The sequence below is a fragment of the Lactuca saligna genome, chromosome 6, assembly GCF_052625555.1.
Source record: "Lactuca saligna cultivar CGN05327 chromosome 6, ASM5262555v1, whole genome shotgun sequence".
NCBI classification, from domain to species: domain Eukaryota; kingdom Viridiplantae; phylum Streptophyta; class Magnoliopsida; order Asterales; family Asteraceae; genus Lactuca; species Lactuca saligna.
Window position 1 is genome coordinate 56412577 of NC_136422.1, and position 10727 is coordinate 56423303.

A 10727-nucleotide genomic window follows, 5' to 3' on the forward strand; every position below is an offset into this window, starting at 1 on the left:
ATTAGGTGAAAATTTAATAAATATGGAAAAACTAAATATTAAAATAAATATTAATTAGGATAAATAGCTTTGATGAACATTAAAGTAGTCATGAAGATGATTTCGAAGATATAAGGAACGCTTAAATCTAACTTCATATGAAAAAAATGTAACATCCCAAGTTTTGTCATTTGAAGTCCCTAGGGATGAAAGGGTAAATCCATGAAGAGCCTAAGGGCTAATTTTAATTTTAGGACCATGAGGAGTGCGTCGCGCGTACGTAAGGGTACGTAGGGCGTACTAGGGTGCGCCCTAGTACGTTGGGCGTACAATGTGTACGCTGGGCACGCTGGCCATACACTGTGTACGTTGGGTGTACTCATTAATGAAGGAAACCCCAATATCTCGAGTTAGGGACTGTATAAACATCCTTATGGTTCTTTTTCTCTCATCATTCCCAGCCTCCATATTCCAGAAGCGTTCCTAAACCCTGGTCCTTGTTTGAGAGTGTGAATTGGTGGGTATTTTGAGCTCTTGAAGGTGGAGTCATTGCATCAAGGAGTTGGAAAAGAAGTTTGGCTTGTAGATCTAAAGTTGTGTTGTACCCTAGAAGCTCCAGAAGGTAAAAAGCTTCAATATTTATATTTGTATAGCATAGATCTAGCCATTCTAGCATTTTGGAATCATTTCTTGTGCCAAAAGTTCCACAATAATGTGTGTTGTGTTTTGGGCGAAATGATCTATTCTTCTAGACTCTTGGAGGGGTGTTGAGTGTTAAAAATGAGGTCCCAATGGCTTAGAAGGTCCCATGCAAATAGTAAAAAGGTCTTAATGGCTTAAGACCTTTGATGAAGAACTTTCTGGACATCCAAAGTGTTAAAGTTCGAGACTTTATGAGTAATAGGCATATTTGGTTGATGGATCTGAATTTTGGAATTAAGTGCTTAAGCCATTAAGCACTTATGAGGATTTTTGTTAAGTTCGCGTATGCCCCGTGTAGTAAGCTGTACGCCCAGCGTACAGGGTTAACGGCCCCACTTTTCAATCAACATGAGTTGAGGTACTCCCCGCGTACCAGAGGAGTACGCCCAGCGTACATCCTCTGATTGGGCTTTGAGTTTTGGAGTGTTTATGGGCTAGCAGGACTTGGGCCTTTGCTGGTCATTATGGAAATGGTGTTTTGGGCCAAGTCTTGGTAATGGATCTTGATTTAGGCCTAATTAGTTAGTGGGCCCAACTTGGAAAGTTAGGCCAATAATGGGCCTTGTTATATGGACTAATGGGTCATGGGTTTGGTTTTGGGCCAAGACCCAAATTAAGAGGGAAGGCAATTTGGGCTATTGTTATAAGGGATTCTTGGTAAAAATTTATATTCCCATTTATTGACTCATTATTTGCTATTTTGGATAGTTCGGAATTATCGGTGAGACGGTGGTTCTTGAATCTGCTTCTTAAGTTCAGATCGACATTTCGAGGTGAGTTATCATCAGTATATCAACAGGGTCTAAGGCACAAAGACTGGACCTTTCTCGAACTGTATACTGGTTTTGTTTGATATGCTTATTAGTCTATTAGATCTGCAACCCGGTAGTGAGGATGGTATGTTGTCAGTGACCGGTTAAGTCGGTATCCTGGTTAGAATGTTGCTATGCTATATGATCTGTTAGATCGGTTCATTTTGTCTATGGATTATTAAGTGATTATCTATTATATTATTGCACATGGTTGTTTGTTTGGGGTTGGGTTGAGGCGGGTGCTGCTTTGCGCTGTAGGCCAACATACCCAGGGCGGACCAGATAGACTGCAGACCCGGAAGGGGCACATAGTCAGGCCGAAGATCCAGCGAGCGTTCCAGATAGGATGAAGGCCCGAGAGGGCAGTCCAAACATGCCGAGGATCGGAGAGTGGAATAGACATACTGAAGGCCCGGTGCGGGCAGTCCAGTTATACTGTAGACTCTGGGAGTGGACCAGGTGGACTGAAGGCTCGATGCGGGCGGACCAGCCACACTACAGACTCGAGATGCATGGTTGTTCTGTATTTTTCTATATGATATGGTTATGATATTGTTGAGGTTGGTATTTTGGGGGTAACTCACTAAGCTTTTGGGTTTATATTTTCAGTTTATTGTTTCAGGTTCAGTGGATGATAGCAGGAAGGCAAAGGCGTGATCGTACACCTCCTCGATTGATGATTATGATTACTGGGAACTCTGATGTTTAAACTATTTTGAAAACAAATTGTAAAAATTGAATGCTTTTATATGAATTAAAAAGTTTTAAATTGGTTCGAATTTTATGGATGTTACAAAAGAATTATGATTCGTCGAAATTTCGCGTTCAACGCAATACGACATCAAGTATCGTAAAAACTGAAACGGATATGGATCGCTTATTAGCCTAAGTAATTTAAACAAAAGTCGTAGTTAACATAAAAGCAAACTGGTACATATAGAGAACATCTAAATCTAAATTTGTATGAAAAAGTAATGATTTTTCAAAGTTTCAGCAGCACAGTGTACGACACAGAAACCAAAATGGAGATCGGTCGATTGTTAGGCAAAACAATCTAAATAAGAATCGAAGATCTCGTGAATAGGAATTTATCAATATAAAGACAGCCAAGTCATTAAATCTAGTAGTATAGGTGGTCACATCATATCCCATCATGGTATGGTTCCAAAGCTCTTGCTCTAATTTATGAATTTTGCTTCTTGGGCATTACTCCTCCAGCATCACGACCTTCAGCTCTTCCCAACTCATAGAGTTGTCCACGACGAGATTTAGGGTTTTAACATGGACATTCAACCAGGATAATGCTGACTCAACCAAAGTACAAGCTGCGTACGTGACTTTACTTTCATCTGGGCATAAACAGACTTCAAACACTGACTCGGTTTTCTCAAACCATCTCGTTAACGTGATGACACTGTCGTCGCCATGAAAAGTATTGGGCTTGAAGTTCATAAAATCCTTGTAGGAGCATACTCATTGGTGTCCTTGGCTTTCGCCCTGATTGGAACTGTTAGCACCGCTCATGTTTCTGTTCCAGTTTCCGTTTCTGTTTCCACTCATGCACTTAGCGCTAATTTGTGCCATGGCGGTTGCTACTACAGCTGCCACAGAGGCTTGGAACATAGCGGGGTCCACCTGTAGAGTTGTTGTTGGTGGAACCGGTGGTGTTCTGCCAACACATCGGTTACTTCTGTGTGGTGGCATTCTTCTGCCATAGGGATTAGAGATGGTATGATGGTAAGTCCTCGATAATAGTTATAAATCGAGTATTTATTGAAATAGAACATCTCAACTATATGTTTTTTATGACTTGCTTTTATTGCAACATGTAAACATTTCAATAAATAATATATATATATATATATATATATATATATATATATATATATATATATATATAATTACTATAATAAGTAAATAATTGCATAACAATTTATGAACATAATAGTAATATCCAATGAAATAAAATGCAAACCATTTCATTGATAATGTTTCATAGTAGTACATAGTTTTGGAAAATTGACCTTCATGCAGGTCTGTAATACACCTGAACCCAAAATAAGATCGGCAGCATAATGACCCTAAGAATAGTGTAATCACTTATTCCCAGGGTCGGACCTACATACATGAGGGAGTATCACTAACGCTTACTCACAAAGCATAGTCTATAACATAAAGTTGAGTAGCATGAACATTACTCATGGCGAGTGACATCCTACGACCCTCGAAGTGTGGCTATGAATGCTCGCATATCCCTTGCTTCCTATCTGGCCTCCTCGACTCGACGCTCTGCCTCAATCACCCTCTACTCCATGACGGCGTCCCTATCTATGAGCTCTCTAACCTCGACTCAGGCAGTTGTGACATCCTCCTGAAGAAAATCGATGATCATGCGTGTCTGATCATGATCTTCATCTATACGAAGAAACCGGGTGGTGGTGACCTTAGCAGTGGTACCAACATCTAGGATCTGGCTGGTGGACGCCCTAGCATGCTCTTCAAGGTGCAAAAATGCAGTGAATCATAATAGGGAGAGCCCTGTTGGTTGAACCGCCGTTGCGGAGGTCATAGAACTCTTGGAACATATTGTACGAGGAATGTTGGCCATGCTCGCGGCTCCATCTGTGTAGGTCCCTAGAGTGGTAAACCTATCAAAAAAATCTTGGGTCTACGAAAGAGAGGTATCCTCTTACAAGGAGTGTGCATACATAATGAACCACCTGGATGGCAGTATACATGAAAGCTCGGCTCGGGCATAGGGTCGTACAGATTGCAGACGGAAAATCGTGCGTTGCTGACCTCAGATTCAACATTGGAGTCCTCCTCCATCAGGTCCTCATCATCATCTTGACCCTCTTTCGGATCCTGCTCAGTGGCTGGTGCATCAGCCTTCGCCTGCTTCTTGGGCACCTCCTCAATCCATCCACTATTCCCATTGTTGTTAAAGTAAGGGAATTCGGGTAGGTGAAATATGGTCATGTCGACTGTGCAAGAATAGAGGTATAAGAGGCATGTAAAGAGTCTAGTTGTACGGTTCTATAGTATCATAAAACACTCATATAGTACTTTTAAACTTTATGGTTGGTTCTAGAGTTCCTTTGTATGGGGTGTAGGTAAGTTTTAGACTTGTTGTTCACCATAACTATTCCCAAACACATGTTAGTCACATATTGGATGAATATAGTTGATTAGGCTATATCCATCCTAGATGTCATTACATAACTACCGAGGCCTACTCGTATTGTTTAACTTATCTTATTAGTTTTGTATTGTTCTTATTATGACACCATTCTAGTATGTAAGTATGTACTTATACTTTATTGAAAATATCATTTTATTTTAAAGGTATACTTGTACGAAATGTTTTAGTCAGAGATTTTTAGTCTCATTGTATTTATAGTTGTATATCTTACATGGTTTGATATATTTAATTCAATATAAACAATGCTCTAATATCAATTTATCACACCCCCAAACCAAGATGGTGGATACATCTGGGGTGGATGACTTTCATGAATAGTATCACAACATGATGTACAATAGTAATCAAAGCAAACACAACCATCATAAATATAACTGAGAGATGTTATGTGACATCCCCAAAATCACGGCCAGAAAAGACCGGTTTGTTTATGCTTTGTTTAAAAATCGGAGTAACATTTTAAATAAAAGTGTTGCGGAATTTGTCCCAAAACAAAATATGATAAAGATTTATCAAAAGCATTTCCATAGAAATGTATTTCATTAAAAGACTTGGGATGTCATGTTCGTACAGATCAAAAGCATAAACAGTACAATATAAGCCTTACTACATTATTTCATATCTTCAGGCCTATATCCGTAATCCCTCGTCCAAACATCATATCTATGCTCAAGCGCCACTACCTGTAATACATAAAACTGAGTGGGTCAAGCTTGGGAGCCTGGTGAGCACATAGGGTTTTAAACCCACAATAAATAAGTTTATTAACTTCATTAAATTAAACAAACCCGATTACCCGTTCCCGTTATCCTCACATTACGTCCCTAAGCATCTATCATAAGGGACCTATCCTAAGGATTATCATCAGGACGGACACTACTGCTAAGGGGATTCCTCAGCAATAAATGTCCTTAAGGCAACCATGTGGGGGATGGAGTACATCTGGTGAGCACACAGTTTAAATAAACACACAGTTTGTGACAACCGTCATTTTCGGGTCAATTTGTGACAATCGTCAATCTTGAGTCAAGTCAAGTCATCAAGTCAAGCCGGTCAACTCTATTAAACCTTGTGTATTAGGGTTAGTGTTATGTTCGCATTTGTATGAGTGTAGTCGATGAATCGATAAAGCAAGAACATATGAGTTTTGATTCGCATTTGGATTGATGATTGAGGGATGATTCGTGAAGAAAAACGCGAAGTCAAGGACTATGAAATTGTTGGTTGCAAGAATTTAAAAACTCGATTGTGGAGTTGTTGATGCTCATTTTGCGAAAGTAAAACAATCGAGTGTTCGCATCTATGAATCAATTTGAAGTCAATTGGGTTAATATTCGCATATGGGTTCAACATATGAAAATTTTGATTTCGCAAGTTAGAGTCAAGAACTAAACTGTGTTCGCATCTGGAATGAAAAATTTTGTGAATCGCATTTGATTAATTAGGTTAAAATGCGAAGGGATGCGAAGGGTGTAAGAATGAAAATGCGAAGGTGATTAATGCGAAGGGATGCGAAGGGTGTAAGAATGAAAATGCGAAGGTGATTAATGCGAAGGGATGCGAAGGGTGTAAGAATGAAAATGCGAAGGTGATTAATGCGAAGGGATGCGAAGGGTGTAAGAATGAAAATGCGAAGGTGATTAATGCGAAGGGATGCGAAGGGTGTAAGAATGAAAATGCGAAGGTGATTAATGCGAAGGGATGCGAAGGGTGTAAGAATGAAGATGCGAAGTATTTCACAGTAGAATGCGAATTGGGGAAGAAAACAGAAGATTTCAAATATTGTCCCTGGAGTTTCGCATTTTTGGAAATAAATACTCAACTTCGCAAATGGGGGTCATAAAATGATGAAATTGCAGAATTTTAAAGAGATACACACACATAGACAACCACACATATATTTAGAAAATTAAACTAAAAATGGGATATAGACAATTATAAGACATCGTTCTTGACTTTTGAGTCCAAAGACGTATGATCCGAACTTTAATTGTGAAATCGTCCTTGATTGAGTCAATTTCCTTTATAGGAGTAATATATTCCATTGTGCCCTGCAAGTTAAAAAAATAAAAAAAAAAATAAAAAAATCAAAGTCACAATCAACCACCCCACACCCACTCTATGACCAGCCATACCTCCCCACCTTACCTATGTCACTTCAATGTTCCCTTACACTCAAATTTCACTCACCCCCACGTTTTTGAGCTGGAACAATCAACCACACTCCTCATTTTCTCTCATTTCTCTCGTTCCACTAAGTAACAAACATCACTTTTTCTCTCAAACTCTTCTACACAAATTTTCGAGATCCAAGGCTGGATTCAAGTGTTCTTCCACACTTAGTAAGTAAAAATTCATCCTCCCTATTATTATTTCACTTCATTCTACTCAAATCTTTGGTTGCTTACACAAACTCCCTAACTATGATGTTAGATTCTCGAAAACCTTCAAGGCATCTCCAAGTGTTCTTGAATTAAACACTTCCATTCTTCAACAATCATCTACTGAAATCACTCAAGGTGAGTTCATACCCCTACATTTTCATGTTTTCTCAAGTTTTCAGGGGGGGAATACAAGTTAAAACACTAAGAACATAACTAGATTTTTCTAACAGCCTTCATCAGAAAAGTTCAACTCCATTCACGGACTGTTTTGGGCATCTTAAACATTTTTGTTTTCAAAACTGTACAAGGTGCAAATAGTTTAAGTTTTTAGCTTTAAAATGACTACTTGCACATCTCCATACGATTTTTCTACAATTTATGGTAATTTTTACAAAACTGCCTATCATTTCAAACAACAATCCGGACCAGTCTGTGATTTTGGACTTTTTCACCCAAGTTAGAGGTCATTATAAATTGTGATAAAAATTATGAGCAAACTAGACACATTTTGTGAACTCTCAGAATTTACGGATCTAGTTTTCGACTTCGTATGATTTTTCTATGATTTTTCCAAAACAGGGCAGAATTGCTAAATTTTACCAACAACATGTAAATATCATAACACTTTGTATTATGTTGAGCAAAGTGTATAATCATAAGTTTTAATGTTTGAATGTGTTTCCTAGTTAGTTTATCATTATGAACTGAAACTAAGACATTCATATTAAATATTATCCATTCATTTTGGAACACGTATTATTTAACTATAAAAAGTATAGTTTGAATATATTTATAACACTAATACATTTCCATAAAAGGGTTCATACATATTATACGCATTTTAGATAAACTATAATAGGTATAGTTTATGATACATCACTCTACGCACTCGTACCAAAAGTGTACATTCATATAAGAAAGATTTCTATTCGCACACATTTCACGTAAGTTAATCTATGGTTTGATAAATTCACAACACTAATACATTTCCATAAAAGGATTCATACATATTACATACATTTGAGATAAACTATAATAGGTATAGTTTATGATACATCACTCTACGCACTCGTACAAAAAGGGTACATTCATACAAGAAAGATTTATATTCACACACATTTCAAGTAAACTTGTTATCCTATATTGTGAGTTTCTCTATTTTTCTCTCTCTCTCTCTCTCTCCCCGTACGTCCGAGTGCGGGATATAATTCCTGGTAGTTATAATCAGAATCTCCTTGAGGGAGAACGTGATACTTGTATATAGATCTATATTGGGATTGACACCCCACACCTTGCTGCTAGCTACAGTTGGACCTGCAGGTCTACGGGTGACAAATGTCATTTCATTTTTCGCGACACTGAGAACGTCGTGGCAGGTTCACATAGTCATAGTATGATTATAACGGCTCACATAGGGAACAATCCATAAGTTTACGGGATTTTATTTTTAAAACCTAAATGAGTTTTATGTCGATTTAAAATCACCTTTTATCTCTATGGGTACAAATACGAAGTACCGGGTCTCTATACAAAGCTATTATGATATTAAAACTACACATCCTCTAAAATTGTTAGACTTCAACTATAGTCGCTGAGCGTATATGTTGAGTCATATAAGAATTTAGTCTTGATTGGCCTAGAATTGGTGGTGCCCGCCTCATCTCCTGTTCCTCGTTGGGTTGTGGACCTAGGGCAGACCCACTATATTCAACGTTTTATCTAAGTTAAGTCTTATATAACTTTATATGTTGGACGATTATAGAGGAACTCTACGGATTACTCTAGGGTTCATTACAGCATCATGTAGGATTATTTCTATTCATACTTAACTAAGAAAATATTGGATTTTCTGGAAATCAAACTAAATCGATTTTACAAGGAAAAACGGTTTCTACTTCAAACAAAACTCTTATGAACTCACCAAACTTTGTGTTGACACTCTTTAAAACTACTTGTATTCTCAGGAAATCAGTGAAACAGGAAAACTTCATCGCTTTGAGGATGGGACGCTAAACCGTCAAAAATTTATTTTGTCATCATAATGTAATTGCTTTTGAAACATGTAAACATATACTTTGGTGTAACTTTTGCAATTATATTTATGGTGGTTGTTTTTACTTTGAGCACTATTATACACGTTGTTGTGATACTGTACATGAAGTCCTCCACCCCCAGACGTTTCCGCCATCCTTGGTTTGGGGGTGTGACAGATTGGTATCAGAGCATTGTTTATAGTGAACTAAGTATATCGAACCACATAAGATATACAAACTATAAATGCATTGGGACTAAGGTCTCTGATTTTAAGATTTCAAAACCACTATACCTTTAAGAATAAATAACTTTTGTTAAAAGTATACATGCATGCATACATACTAAGGTCAGCATCATTTTAGGACAAAACAAAAGTAATGATTGTTGGATATCACAGTTAAGCCTGGGGATGTATGATCAGTCTTGGGAATAGCATAGCCTGATCAACTATGCTGGTCCGAGGAGTGATTAGCATATGCCCAAGAATGGTTGTGATGTGGCAACAAGTCTAAAAACTTACCAACACTACCACAATGAAATACCATAGGGGTATTTTGGCATTATTAAAAATTACATCTGCAAGAACTAAGTAGATCTTTATCAATAGGTCAATAGTTGCTTAGTGGATACATTAAAATTTTATGTATCCAGGACGTCATAGACTTAGAATCTGTGGATCTTTGCTCTACTTCCTGTTCTCGTTGGATTGGGGATTTAGAGTTAGGGTCGCTTATTCGAAGGTCTATCCTGTCCCGAATACATATAATTAGTATGCACTAAACAATTTGTTGAAGTACCTGATAAAGATCATCGTATAATTAGCAAATTAGTACGTTTGCTTAATCATTTCTTATATCCCCATTTCTCGCGAAGATATCATGGCTGGATTCCACCCACACGACGACCCGTACTACCCTAACCACTACAATACCAAATGGCTCGGAGAGGAGCCAGAGAATGATTACCCAACCCCTGTAGATGGTCACCAAGCTGAAGGCTATGCTGATGGTTCTGACTCCGACCCTGAAGTGGAGAACTTAACCCCGATGACTCTTGTTCCGAATCCCAACCCTTGACCGGCTTTCAAGGCCCGATGCCTCCTTGGGTAGAGTGCTTGGAAACCTGGAGCAAAGAACAAGACCAACATATGTCGTTTAATAGAGAACGAAGCTTCTACAACATAAACGAAGGAAACTCAGCAGATAAAATTTTTCCAATCCTAGTCTATAGAGTTGCCCGAAACGAGATTCAGGGTAGAACAACTCTCCATAGTATCGCAGAGGTTGATGCAAATACAAGAATACATACGATCCGCACCAATCGCCTTGAGCACACTCGCGAAAAATCTAAGAGAGACCACAAAACCCACTAACTCGTGAAGTTCATTAATATGGACTTCCTTTATGAATTATATATAAGGAATTCTTAAATCGAAGAATAACGCAGGAAAAATCAAATTCTATAACAACTGACTTGTCTTTACTAGTAGGAACTTACCATCTGATCAGTTTTCCTTTTTGCAAACTCATGACAGAACGATGCCACCAAGGAAAAGACCCAGACCTTCGGGCAGCACAACGCCACCACCTCCGACGCCACCTCCCCAGTTTGATC